Source organism: Callithrix jacchus, chromosome 4, assembly GCF_049354715.1.
Source record: "Callithrix jacchus isolate 240 chromosome 4, calJac240_pri, whole genome shotgun sequence".
NCBI classification, from domain to species: domain Eukaryota; kingdom Metazoa; phylum Chordata; class Mammalia; order Primates; family Cebidae; genus Callithrix; species Callithrix jacchus.
Window position 1 is genome coordinate 21,345,602 of NC_133505.1, and position 14,968 is coordinate 21,360,569.

General features: G+C 38.2%; 1 long non-coding RNA gene across 3 annotated transcripts in view; it reads right to left on the reverse strand.

Moving 5' to 3' along the window:
* Positions 1 to 13,490, reverse strand: part of LOC118152782 (uncharacterized) — a 251,232-nt gene extending 237,742 nt beyond the window's left edge. For 2 of the 3 annotated variants that reach the window (XR_013534732.1, XR_004741606.3), the window contains exons 1-2: positions 12,855 to 12,912; positions 6,596 to 6,687 (exon numbers count right to left, since the gene is read on the reverse strand). This is a non-coding gene — a long non-coding RNA (uncharacterized LOC118152782). Of the gene's footprint in view, positions 1 to 6,595; positions 6,688 to 12,854; positions 12,913 to 13,334 lie in introns of those variants that run through there. The other variant, XR_004741607.3, reaches the window with a different exon arrangement.
* Between the last annotated feature and the right edge of the window lie 1,478 nt (positions 13,491 to 14,968).

A 14,968-nucleotide genomic window follows, 5' to 3' on the forward strand; every position in this document is an offset into this window, starting at 1 on the left:
GTCACTGTGCTAAAGTTTTACAGATCAGGGCCGGGCATGGTGGCTCACGCCTATAATCCCAGCACTCTGGGAGGCCGAGGTGGGTGGATCACAAGGTGAAGAGATCGAGACCATCCTGGTCAACATGGTGAAACCCCGTCTCTACTAAAAATACAAAAAAAAAAAAAATTGCTGGGCATAATGGCATGTGCCTGTAGTCCCAGCTACTTGGGAAACTGAGGCAGGAGAATTGCTTGAATCCAAGAGGCGGAGGTTACGGTGAGCAGAGATCATGCCATTGCACTCCAGCCTGGGTAACAAGAGCGAAACTCCGTCTCAAAAAAAAAAAGTTTTACAGATCAGTGCACAATAGATCCAGGATTTGAACACAGTTTGTTTAATCCAAATCCAAGCACTTATTCCCTCTCCTAGGCCTTCCTTGTGGTCAAGCACGGATGATTGAAATCTAGCTCTTTATTTTTTGTTTTCATTTTACATCTGTGTAGCCTTGGGCACATCATTTGAATTTCTTTAGTCTGAATTTTCTCATTTTCACAACAAAAAGATTAACCTGTATATTTCTATGTTCCTTTCCAACTCTCGATCATATAATTCATCTGTCTTGTTGAGGACTAAAAAAAAGAAAAATGAAAGAGTCACAAATTTGTCCTTTGGATAAAACTTTGAAGGTTCCTTAATTCCACTCTCAGTTTAAAGATAAAGGAGCTATGCTTGTGGAAGAAAAAATCAAATGGCCAAGAAAAAAAAAAAAAACTTCAAATGGCTGAAAGGCTCTGTTGCCAGAAGAGTTACTTTCAATGTACCGGTTTAGAGGCTCAATTTTAGTTTGATCCGGCCTCTCTAGCTAGTTGTGTGTGGAAAGAGAAGAAAGAGGAAGCCTTCAGTGACTTCAACAGGCAAACCAGTAATGTGAGACTGATTAGTCATCTGATAAACTAGGAAGGCACAGGGAAGTTCTAGACTAGTAGGGAGGTTTTTTTTTTTTTTTTTTTTTTTTTGGAGACAGTCTTTCTTGTTGTTGGCCCAGACTGGAATGCAACCTTTGCCTCCCAGGTTCAAGTGATACTCCTGCCTCAGCCTCCCAAGTAGCTGAGATTACAGATGCACGCCAGCACTCTGATTGTATTTCTTAGTAGAGACAAGTTTCACCATGTTGGTCAGGCTGGTCTTGAACTCCTGACCTCAGATGATTCACCCACCTTGGCCTCCCAAAGTGCTGGGATTATAGGCATAAGCCACCTCGCCTGGTGGGCGTTCTTAAGGATAAAGCTTGGAGCCCAGGTACCTGGACTTCAAATGGGATAACATTCTTGCCAATGGGCTAAGCAAGTTGGCATGCCTCCAACCCGAAGCCTGGATAATGATATAAATATTACTCTTCCACCATGATTTGCACATCTTTCAGTGTCCACAACATGGCTTAGGGTAACAGCTTGGTCTTTAGTCAGACTTGGGAAATCTTTGTCAAGTGAACAAATCAAATATATTTCTTTTCTCTAGACAATATCCCATTTGAATATTGAATCTGACAATGTGTCACTTCTCTAGACTCATACTCTAGAAGAAAAGAAACCTGCAAAGAATGTGACTTTATAGCTAACAAGGAGAAAAGGCTAGATTATTGTCTTAGTCTGTTCAGGCTGCTATAACAAAATACACAAAACTGGGTGGCTTATAAACAGCAGAAATGTATTTTTCACAGCAGGGAAGGCTGGAAATCCAAGATCAAGGTGTCAGCAAGGTAAGTTTCTGGTGAGGACCCAGTTTTGGGTTACAGAATAGTGATTTATTGCTGTGTCCTCATACAGTGGAAAAGATAAGGTGTAAAGGGCTAGTTAGCTCTCTGAGGCCTTTTTTATAAGAGAGTTAATCTCATTAATGAAGGCAGAGCCCTCAAGACCCAATCATCTGCCAAAAGTCCATTCTTACAATACTATCACATTCGAGATTAGGTTTCAACATATGAATTTTGGCAAGACAAACCTTCAGACCATGGGCATTATCTACAAGACTATAACTTGTCTTAAACTCATTAAAAAGCTAATTCCTAAAGGCAAACAAGTAAATCACATTTCAAAGGTGAATCAACACATCCAAAGAGAGGCAGGACACGCAAACTGTGTCACAAATTGCTTAGTGAAAATGTAAAAAAGATGACCACTGTAGAAGTTGGTACAAAATGAATGAGCAAAAAATTTAATGAATCCTTAAATGCCAAGGAGAATTGGTTCATGTGTTTATTTGGGATTGCTAAGGGCCCTAGACACAAGGAAAGTTGTAGTATTTTATCCGTGGGTCTCTACCATTTGCTTAGGAGAAAGACTGAAAACTGAGCAGGATACCAGAATAATTCCCTCTCAGGAGCACCGGTAAAGAAGTTGTTAGCATATATGAGGGTTAAGGCTCTGCCCACTTTGCAGAAAACTTAAAAAAAAAATAAAGCAAATGGGTTAAGTCTATGAGAAAGGAGAAGAAGAAAATTCACTTAGACTCTGGAGGAGTAGAGTTAACTCTTATGACGCAGGCAACAGTTCATTGCTACGAGGAAAGGGTTGAATCCTGTATTCCTAGGGAGGAGAAATACAAAACAGCCTTAGACCCAGGACCCTATACAGGTTTCAAGCGGAGGCCTGATACCACTAGTGGAAGGGCAGGGGACTTCCAACTAAGATTTTCAAGAAGCATGAAGTGTCTGAGATTTTCCCCTACTTTAACAAGCTAACAGCCCATTAGCTTTATGCAGTTCTCTCAATGCTGGCAGAATGATGAGGCTTCTGGGTCAGAGACAAAAGGCGGTTTACTACTCACTGCAATAGTGGTAGTCAGAGTGTCGTTATTTTTTTTCACCCTGGTGACATGATGAGGGTTAGATGATGCATTCACATGCAGTCAGCTGCATTACAGAGGAAGAGCCCTAATGTAGACTCCTCCAATCTTTCATAATTGACAACGAACAAGTCTACCTGATTTTTGCCCCAGAAGAAAAATATCTCTGTATTATGCTGGACAGCAAACAAATTTGCAGAGGAGAGGCATCAGAGGAAGGCACTGCACTGTCTTTATCTTATAAAGATATTCACTGTATAAATACTCTTGAAAAGAAAGTCCAAGGGAGTAAAAGGCAGTCCGTGTGTCTGCTGGTAAGATATACAAAAGCAAAGAGTCTGATGGAGAATTAACCCTCCCACCCCACATACACAACATGGCAGTCCCAAATATAAGAGAGAGTTTGGCTTCCATGAAGAGGAAGTATGGAAACTATAAAAATGTATCACTCCTGATGCCCAGACACATAGGTCCTGCCTAAGATTGAGGTTGTACCAGAACAACAAAGAACCTTCCCAATCCTGTCGTGAGCCAAGCATCAATTCCCTGGTGTGGTATTCCATCACTGGGAAAGTGACAAGAACCTGAAGAGAGACTCCGCTCTGTGGTGCAGGCTTTAGTAATGACTAAAAACGAATGGGGAAAAAAATGGACTCTGAAAAAAACCTAGGGGACTATATCCTGGCTATCCTGAGCAACTTGAGGAACTTGAAGCCATAGTACATTGAAGATAATTACAGCAACAAAAAGCCAAAACCACATAAACTCTTGACTAGATTGGCTAAACCCTACATTCTAACTGCTAAGAAAAAGAGGAGGCACAATCATTTCTAGGTATATTATCTTCCTGCATTCCTACTATTCTACACATTATATCTGATGTTCAATAAAAATTATGAGATATATGCACAAAAATTTCAAGAAAAAAACAGCTCATTTACAAAATGTAAGCAACATAACAATAGATGACTAATATATTGGAATTAACTGATAGAGGCTTTAAAATAATTGATTAAATATTTTGACATCTGGTGGAAAAGATGGACAACATGAATGAGCAAATGGGAAAATTTAGCACAGACATGCAGAAAGAATACAACGGAAATGCTATAAATTTAAAAACAAAACAAAAACCACAACTACAACAATGAAACCAAAGCAAAACATTTTACTAGGGAGGCTGAGGCAGGAAAATGACTTGAATCTGAGACTGCCTGCAATTTTTATGATGAAAAATAAATAGACATAAAACTAACATAGAATAATTTCAAAACTTATTAAAAACAATATAGTTCGATTCCAGCATTTCAATCCCAACATTTTAAATATTCTTCTATATTTGATGATCAGAACACCACAGTTGCCTATTTCTCCTTCTACCTCTACCTCCCTTCCTACTGCTTCTTGGTGTTACTATTGGTAAATCCTGTAACTATTCCTACCTGGTAAATGCAGTTACCCCAATTGCTGAATGTAGGAGTGTCTCAGAGGTCAATGTTTAGACCCCTTCTTTCTCTCTACATTCACTTTTTTCCCATGGCTTTAGATAACCGTATGGTGATAACTTACTAACTCCAAGCCTAAATATCCAACTATATTATCAACATATCTTTTTGAACCCCCAAAGGGATATCTCAACCTTAGCATGTCTAAAATGGAAATCTTGATCTATTCCTGCCCCATGGCCAGAGGTCTGCATCTTTTGCAATCTTCTCCATTCATTTATTTTCTCTGGAACATATTTATTTTACATTTTTTTTCTTTCTTTTTTTGTATTAAAACTCAACCTTGTGTTTCCAAAACAAAATACCTCAAAAATCAGGCCATTTCTAAGGACTAAGCATGTAGTTATGAAATCATAGGTGTTGAATACATTAACACTTGGCTTGTGACAAATGTGAATCCTAAAGTCTTTCTCTTTTTAGGGTGTTTTCTAGGAAAGATTAAAAATGCTTCTCAGAAAAGGAATTTATTATTTGAAAAGCTCAGTGCCAGGCCTCTTCAATTCTTCCTTGGAGTGTGTTTGCAAAAGCATCTTGGGGACCAACCAAATGCTTTTTAGAAGGAACATCTTCTTCCTCGTACTACTTATTTTTATTCATTCATTGATTTAACAACTATGACATGAGCACCTACACTTTATAAGGAATATTTTTCTGAACACTGGACAGTCAGGAATGAACAAAACATGAAAAGTTCTTGCCTTCATAGAGCTTATATTCTAGCAAACAGAACAGATAGAAATCAAATAGGCAAAATAAATATAAATTATAATAGGCAATATAAAAGTACATGAAGAGGATGCTATTTATTTATCACTAAGGAGAGACAGTTTGGACAGAGACCTGAATAAATGGAAATTTAATTTTTTTGTAACACAATTCACAACACTGTTAAATTTACCTGCATGGCTCACAAAAGTTTGGCAGCCCAACTTCCTTGCCAATGTTGATAAAAATATTTGAGGCTGAGCCATTTGGACTTTAGATTTGCCAACTTACATGATAGTGTGTAATAACTTCCTACCTTGATACAGAATGATAATGTTTGCATTTAATTCAAACTCATCTGAGTTATATTGGCTCAAGTGATCCTTCTGCGCTAGAGTGACCATTTCACTGGAAGATGCTATTGGATACAATCTACATTGTTTCTTTTAGCTCAAGAGTAACTATCCCCTTGATTTGACTTGGAAGAATTACTGGTCAACCAAGCTCAGAGCACTATGATAGCAACCTCAAAGTTAAGAAAATTTAAAAAGACTATTTTTTAAGTATTTTGCTTGATATACTATATATCTTAGAACTCTGAAGTCAGAATATTAGGCAACTATGCTGGACCCTTTGAATTAAACTTCTAAGCACATGTATTCTGTAAATGACACAGAAGAAAAGAATGGCTTAAACACCAAAAGAAGAAAAACTAGAAAAAAGACATATTAAAATTATAATTTAAAACTCTAAATACACACATATCTGAGTGTGTGTGTATCCTCACATACAAAAATACATATAAACATGTGTCCATGCATAATGCTTATAAAATATCCACTCTTTCATTCAGTTACTGAGCACCTATAATATTCACGCCATTCTCTATTAAAGAATATTGGGGGTTTTCATGAATAAAAGGAAGATCCTCCCTCTCATGAAGTTCATCTTAGAGTTAGCAAAATAGCCAATACTCAGTAAACAACAGACATAATAAACCTAGGCATTATTTAGCATATTATGTGATAACTGCAATAAAAAAATTACAATAGTAAAGGAAAATGAGGAGTATTGACATAAATAATGAGTTACATTTTCAAAAAGGGTAGAGAGGGCAAGGAACAATGAAAGAGTTATGTACCAAAATACGTAGAATGCCTATAGATGTTGTGTAATAATATGTATTTACATATAAAATATATTTCAGATTGACACACATATATATGATGAACACATGGTAAATACATATATATATTCATAAACATTTCTATTAAGATAGTTTTCTTTAGGTAATAGTAATCTTTCTTACATATATTTTCTATATAAATATTCCTGATATTCACCAGGAGATATTTAATACTAACTTCTAACAGATAAACAGAATAATATATATATGTAAATATATTTGCAAATGATTTCTCAAACATGTGGTTCATTGCTTAATTTTAAAGAATGAGTTCATTTTTCTACAAGTGAATGGCGAAGACCTGCTTACCGATGGTGTATACCTGCCTTTGAAATTCAGGTGTTGCACTCCTACCTTTAGAGATGACACATACCTTTTTACAGTTAACAGGAGTACTTGGCCAGGCAGAAGACATGTGGAACCATTTTCAAAGTCATCTTCTCGAATGCTAGTTTTCTTCACTGCCTATATTTAGCAGATAAATATAAAGGAAGAAATGTAGAAGATAGCATCAAGCTGGTATAGGAAGTCTATAACACACATGACTAAAAAGTAATTATGCTAAGACTGAGTCAAATAAATTAATATTTTGTCTTTGGTTTGAGGTTTGTAATGTTGGCGTTCACTTCTCTTCATAGCCTCATTTAGATTGGGAAACTATTCCTTGTGTTGATGATATAACACATGCTGACACCAAATATCAATGCTAGGTAAATCCAATTAAGCCCAGAAGCAAAACAGCTGGATTAACAGGACTTGCATAAATTATTTTTCTTCCATTTACTTTGTTTTTTTGCAAATCAGCCTTTAAACACAAACAAATTTCAGCTATCAGTGTCCCCATTCCTTATTAATATAAGAAGCCTAAAATAAAACCTTTAAAAGTAAGTGTTGGAGGTTTCCTTTATGCTATTAGTACAAGTGTTATAATTAAATCTGCAAATGAGCATGCCTGTTTTCTATATGGACTTCCTGTTTGTGAACGAAGCTTATCAGAAGTGCATTTAAAGTGGTATCTTAATAAAGAATTCCCCCTGAAGGCTAAGAAGCTATGTTATTTTTACCAGTTTTGAGTTCTCTTCTTCCCTTCTCTATCCAGAAGCATAGTCAGTAAACGACATAAAAACAATTTAACTAGCTAGGTTTTCAGAATAATGGGTTTGCTGCTATTAAATCAAAATACAAGGCACGGGCATACATGAACAAAAAGGTATTTTGTCTCTTTCATTAAGAGCCATGAATAGGTATCTCATTATCTTTGTAAATATTTTGATAAAAATCACAAATGTTGATTAGCGTGATGTTAACTGCATGATAAAGATTACATATTTAATATGTAAAAAAGAGTGAAAATGTAAATTATATTTTTACCTTACTGCTAGATTTTTAAAAATCTCTTTGTGGTGAGCCACAGATTCCTTTGTTTAAAAATTGTGCAATTTATGAGAGATTCAGATTTAATTTGTAATAAAGCTCTTAGTATTTTGCATACCCTCTTTGGTATGGATAAAAGAAACTTCTTTTAAAAAGGAATTAAAAGCCGGGCACAGTGGCTCAAGCCTGCAATCCCAGCACTTTGGGAGGCCGAGGCGGGTGGATCACGAGGTCAACAGATCGAGACCATCCTGGTCATCATGGTGAAACCCCATCTCTACTAAAAATACAAAAAATTAGCTGGGCATGGTGGTGCGTGCCTGTAATCCCAGCTACTCAGGAGGCTGAGGCAGGAGAATTGCCTGAACCCAGGAGGCGGAGTTTGCGGTGAGCAGAGATAGCGCCATTGCACTCCAGCCTGGGTAACAAGAGCGAAACTCCGTCTCAAAAAAAAAAAAAAAAAAAAGGAATTAAAATAAAAGAAACTGCTTACTTTCCAATACTGACTTTGAATTATTCACTTGATAATCCTCACATCTCTATGTCCACTACCCTACATTGTTAGCTCATCAGCCTTCCCTAATCACAAACCAACTTTCATGCTGAAAGGTCCACTTACACCAGATGCCCCAAATTCATGCAATTTCTGCCTTTGACCTGCCTCTCTAGAGATACTATGAAGACTCTAGCAATGCAGTGATTCCCTTTATTGAAGTCAGTATTTCTTTCTTTCTTTTTTTTTTTTGAGACGGAGTTTCGCTCTTGTTACTCAGGCTGGAGTGCAATGGCGCGATCTCGGCTCACTGCAACCTCCGGCTCCTGGGTTCAGGCAATTCTCCTGCCTCAGCCTCCTGAGTAGCTGGGATTACAGGCACGCGCCACCATGCCCAGCTAATTTTTTTTTGTATTTTGAGTAGAGACGGGGTTTCACCATGTTGACCAGAATGGTCTTGATCTCTTGACCTCGTGATCCACCTGCCTCAGCCTCCCAAAGTGCTGGGATTACAGGCTTAAGACACCACGCCCGGCCTTGAAAACAACTTTAAAGTCTATTATCAGACTGTAACACTATCAGAAAAAAATAAGTTTTGTGATATTAAGATATTAGGTTAATTTTAGAATAAATCAGAAAAATATTTTAAAAAGAATTCAACCAAGGGTAAACCCACTTAATACATAGTGAATCTGTTTTTATTTGGTTAAAGAGAAAATAAATTATAATTGAAGTCTAATGATTGATTAAATCTTCATCAAATAGTATTATGGAAATACTGTTTTGTTTTGTTTTTATTCCACTGGAGGAAGAACAAAAATAAAGTTCTTCAAAATTTTTCAGGAAAGGTGTATGTTCAACCAACCATTTTCTACTGCAAGTTAAAGTATATTATTCCTGCAACCTAAGTTGAGTAATTTTTTCCCTTTTTTTTTTTATTGAAAGGAATCCTCACATTGGTAGCTAAAGCTAAGATGAAATATCAGCATTTTCATGCCAACCAGTGAAAATTCGAAAATGTATTACAAAGTTTTCAAATATACTCTATTCTGAAATCCTTTCCAACATGAAAGACACTTTTTGCAGGGAGAAAATGATCATTTAATTTGGCAAAACATAGAAATTTCCAGCTGAGGCACATTAAAACATTTTTACAATTGCCCCAAAGGCAGAATATTTTCACCATTTCTTTTGCCATAAAAATCTGTCTCTACTGAGCGGAAATGACCAAGTTTTCCCTGGAAAATGTTAGCATAAATACACAAATAGTTTTTGCCTATCCAAAGCCTTCATAAAATGGTTTCTATCCAGTTTTACAAGAATAGCCTAATGTTGATTTTCTTTATAATTATTATTAGACCCAAACAAAATCTTACTGGTAAATTAACTATTAATAGACAAGCCTTAGGTTATACTATTTTTACAAAGAAATAAATTACTAATATATGTGCTTCTAATCCACAAAAGTTAATAATCAATCCTGTCTATGTGTTTAATTTCAGATAACTTTCACACTAAACTTATATATGAGCAATGTTTATGAAAAGATAGGAAATGTCACCAAGAGACGAAAATGATATAACAAAAAAGCCAAATACAAACACGAGAAATGAAAAATAAAATATTAAAGATGAAGAATATTTTTAGAAGCCTATGAGTAGGATAGACAGAGGGAATCAGTGAACTTAAAAATAGGACAATAGAAAATATACAAACTAATATAAAAAGAGTAAAAAGTGAAATAAAAATACAAAGTAGAGAACAAAATAAAAATAAAAACATAAAAGTGAAATAAAAGCATATTGTTTCCATGTTCCGTGGGACAATGGCAAACAGCCTAACAAGCAGATCGCTGAAGTTTCAGAATTAGAGGAGAAAAAAGAATGACTAGGATTTCTGGTTTTAGCTCTGACATGTTAAATACTTGGAAGTCATCACTCTTGTCCTTACAACAACAAAAAAGCTGTAAAAGCTGAAAATCAGCAACTCTTCTTAGGTCCATCAGAGAATAAGAGTAATTAGAAAAAACCACCACTCCAAAATTAAGAGAGACAGATAAAGTGAATGCATCACGGCCAAGATACGCCTATCTGGGAGAAAAAAAAAAAAAAAAAAAAAACTGCTGGAGTCAAACACCAGTTTAAAAAGAAAAAAAACAGGGCCGGGCGCGGTGGCTCAGGCCTGTAATCCCAGCACTTTGGGAGGCCGAGGCGGGTGGATCATGAGGTCAAGAGATTGAGACCATCCTGGTCAACACGGTGAAACCCCGTCTCTACTCAAAATACAAAAAATTAGCTGGGCATGGTGGCACGTGCCTGTAATCCCAGCTACTCAGGAGGCTGAGGCAGGAGAATTGCCTGAACCCAGGAGGCGGAGGTTGTGGTGAGCTGAGATCGTGCCATTGCACTCCAGCCTGGGTAATAAGAGTGAAACTCCATCTCAAAAAAAAAAAAAGAAAGAAAGAAAAACATTAAATAGCAACTTTTATAAATTACTAGTAACCAAGTTTGGATTAGGTTGAGAGTGAGAAATTCCTTGGGCCTGCAGTCTTAGCAGGGGCCTTTGCTATTTCATGGGTTATACCTCTGGAAACCCACCAACAATTCTGCAGAAAAGAGCCAATAAAATTTTTCTCATGACCCTAGCACAGGGAAGAAAAGTTACTCTTTTCTACGTCAAATATGTCCACAGCATTCTCCATAGCAAAAACTTTATCTCTAAGGAGAAAAGACTTTACCCAAACCATATTCCAATGGAGGAAATACACTTCTGTAACTCTAGTCCCCTCTATTCCCATCTTTTTGTAAGGGAGAGGGGAGCTAAAAAGCATTAGTTAAGATTATTGCTCAGGGATATGGATTCACCAGAAGACTAAGATTTGATTATAAGATGTTTCCCATTCCCCACACAATATAATAGCAGTGCATTTTGGTGGAAATAGCTTCAATATAGACTTTATTTAATTAGGAGTACTCAGGGAAGCCAAAGATAACAAGAGTAAGAACAAGGAAACTAGAGACATCTGTTGTCTCCACCATTTACAGCTACAAAAACAGTTTTTTTAAAAACACAGTTCCTAGCCAGATAAACACAAGCAATCACACTAAAGCCTTATTTACCTCAATTTCTATCACTTGATACACCATTTCTGGCTCAAAAGAGATTGATTACAAAGCATGCTAAAGGAACTTTAAAAAACACATACTGAAGAGACAAAGCAAGCAACAGAACCAGACTTGTATCTGAAACATAATTTGAAATTATCATACAAGGAATTTAAAATATGTATGTTTAATATATTAAAGGCTTGTTGGGAACAATGAGCAACATGCATAAACATACGGATGATATAGTTGAAATACAGACACACTGAGAATCAAAATGAAATTCTAGAAATTAAAAACACTACAAAAAGAAATAAAAGAATGAGATTGATGAGCTCAGCAGTAAACTTTGCACAGCTGAGGAAAGAACCAGTGAGCTTGAAGATAGGTCAATAGAAATTTCAGAAATTAAAATGCAAAGAGAAAAAAACCTTTTAATCCCCAGAAGTTTACATACAAAAATTGTAGGACAATTTCAAAAAATGTAACGTGTGTAAATGGAATACCATAAGGAAAGAAAAGACAAGAGAGGCAGAAGAAATATTTGAAGTAATAATGGTCAAGGATTTTTCAAAATTACTGAATTTCTCACAGACACCAAATCACAAATCTAGAAAAATCAGGGTACAACCAGCAGAATAATCCCTACTTACACATATCATATCCAAATTGTAGAAAATCAAAAACAAAGAGAATAGCTTGAAAGAAGCCAGTGAAAAAGCTACATTATCTATAGAGGTGTTATAGTTTGAATTTAACCAGGGGAGCATATCCAGCTCCCAGTTCCAAAGAGGTTCTAGTCCTCTCTAACCCCAAAGAATGGGGAAAGGGGACCCGGAGGCACGATGAGTTTGCCGTTTGAATAAATATTGTGGACCTAGAGAGTTTTGCGGAAAAGTGATTTATTAGAGAGAGAGAGAGAGAGAGAGAGAGAGAGAGAGAGAGAGAGAGAGAGAGAGAGAGAGAGAGAGAGAGAGAGAGATCTCCCATGCTGTCATGAAAGAGAACCCAGAGTAGGAGCAGCAGGAGTTTTAACCCTTGAGTTACTCCCTCCCCATTCATGTTCTCATCCAATGAGAGGAGCTCTTTCAAACTTCCTCTGGAGTGATTGACTTTTGACTTTTGATACCAGATTGGCTACTTGGTCCACAATCCTGAGTTACAGAGTCCTCTTCTCCCAGAGCTTTTGGCAGGCTTTGAGACAAAGGAGCCTCACCTGGCTTTCCCTCCCTGGCCTGTGCACGTGAAAGTCAGACAAAGAACTTTACATTAGAAACCCCTCTGGTTCCCAGATGAAAGCATGGAGGAGGTACTGAAACCATCACAGACCCAGGCAGATAAGCTTCTATGACACAGTCCCTCAGTCCCCCCTCTGAACAAGAAAGCCCAACTGCTGTTGGAACAGAGGCGTCAATTGCTCTTTAACTACTGTAAGGTAGTTTGACTCCTTGCTGGGAGTCAAACGGACACATTCATCACTCGCTACACCTCATAACTGCATCATCACTCGGGCTCATTATCTGGCTTTGCCACATAGCTTCCCCATACCCGCCTCTGCATACCATACCCAAGCCCCCACTCATCACTAAATTATACATCCAACCTCCAGCCAGCTGTTAAAAACACCCTGCAGAAAAATTTTCAAAGAAGCCCCACCATACCCTGCCTGGTAGCAGCCTGCCCCATATGTCTCTGCCAGGCTCGCATACCCAAGGTCCCGCCCACCTACCAATGACAGTTAGTTTCATGTACTTCCTACTTTAGCTCCATGTACTTCCTGCTCCTCAACAGCCAATAGGAATGCCTTCTCTTTGTTTCCCCAGTAGTCAATCAAGGCCCACTTACCCAAGGTCCCGCCCACCTACCAGTGACAGTTAGTTTCATGTACTCCTTACTTTAGCTCCATGTACTTCCTGCTCCTCAACAGCCAATAGGAATGCCTTCTCTTTGTTTCCTCAATAGCCAATCAATTGCCTGCCCTCCCCATAAAACCCCAAGCCCTGAACAGCCTGGCACTACTTCTCTGGCCCCACCCTGGACCACAGAACCTCGCCCAGGAGCTGAATAAATCAGCTTTTCACTTTTTTATACTTGCCTCAGTTTCCTCATTTTACCTCAGCAATAAATCTTACAACTACTACCTGCTGAACTGGGGCATAGAAGGCGCCCTGCAGTTAAGGTTCCTCCAGAGGGGAGTCTTCCAGGGGTGCAGTTTGATCCAGAGGTCCACGATGGAACTCATGAGCCAAGGACATCTGGGGTTCCATTTGCAGGAGCATTTGTAGCCTCATGGCCTCAATTCTAGAAGAAACAAATTTGACAAGAAGGTTAAAGGTGAGAGGCCCAACGGCCAGCAATAATAAAATGGTTATAAATGGGTCTAGAAGAGGGTAGAGCCAGGACAGTCAGATGTTAAACAAGTTCCACGATCCAGTTTCTTGAAGGTTTTTAGCCCTGTGTTTGATTAGTTCCTGAGTTCTTTAACTTGGTTGAAGACAATATCCGACTGGTTTACAAAGTAGCAGCATTCTTCTCCTAGAAAGAGACAGGTTCGTCCTTTCTCTGCTCTTAGCAGATCCTGGGCCCTTCTATTTTGAAGAGCCACAGCAGCTTAAGAGTTAGGCTGCTTCTGCAGAGTTACAAGAGAATTGGCAACCTTTTCTGTGTTATTATTTAAATCCTGAGATAGCTTACAGTAAGACTGAGGAGAGGTAGTAATTCCTCCAATACCAGTTCCAAGTCCTCCTATTACTCTGGCCCCTCCACTATGAAAGGAATAATTGGGATTCAAGTATGGCGTGGCCTTGGCAAGAGAAGACTCTGCACTTGACAGTCAGTGTAAATCGTCATGGGGGGCACTAGAAAGGAGAAGAGGCATATTGCCCCAAGGGTATTGTTCAGGCAGCAATAAGCTGAGGTGCCACAAACAAAGAATAAGCCTGGCACTAGGCAGTTGAGGCCTGGGGATAAGGCAACCCAGCTTTGGCATAGGGAAGCATTTGAGTTGTTAGTAGAATTCATACAAGTGAAATTTGAGATAGATGGAATTTGTAGATTGGTGACCAAGGGACCTATAATACCCATATGGCAGAGGGAGAAGAGAAGAGCTATTAGAAGTGTAGTTAGATAGTAAGCCACGGATAAGGAGAGTTTATGAGATGTAAGCCAAGCTGTAGGGGCGACTGCATAGAGTCCAGTTGCAAATAGTAAAGTCGAGAGTGATAGTCCTGTGAATGCCAGGATGTAAGTTACTCATGAGTAGTTACTTTCCTGGGGATCTCGTCAGAAGAACAAAGGTAGATCCTCTAAAGGCTCGCAGGTGTAAAGAAAGGTCGTCTCCTAGAACTTCAGGCTGTGGAGTGGAGGGCCTATGATTTTCTTCAGGAGGCATCCAAGGCTTTGATCAAGTATGATGAATTCATGAGTTAATTCCCACCACCTTAACTGCCCTTGGGGTAGACAGAATAACCGAAAATCGTCCTTCCCAAGATGAACCTAGAGAGGAAGAGTCTGAGGGGAGACACTTAACAAGCACTAAGTCTCCAGGGCAGAGCAACTCTTTCCCTTTTCCCCTAGGGTGTCCTTCTAGTAAGGTCCTATGAGCTTGCTGGTACTTAGCCAAGGAGGTTATATTTTTTATTAGATCTGCTGTTTCCTTGTCTGATATGAGATCATAACTAAGAAAGGGCCATCCATAAAGCATCTCATAAGGGCTGAGTCCTGTATTCTGAGGAGAGTTTCAAGCTCTTGATAGTGATATTGGTAATAGAGAAGG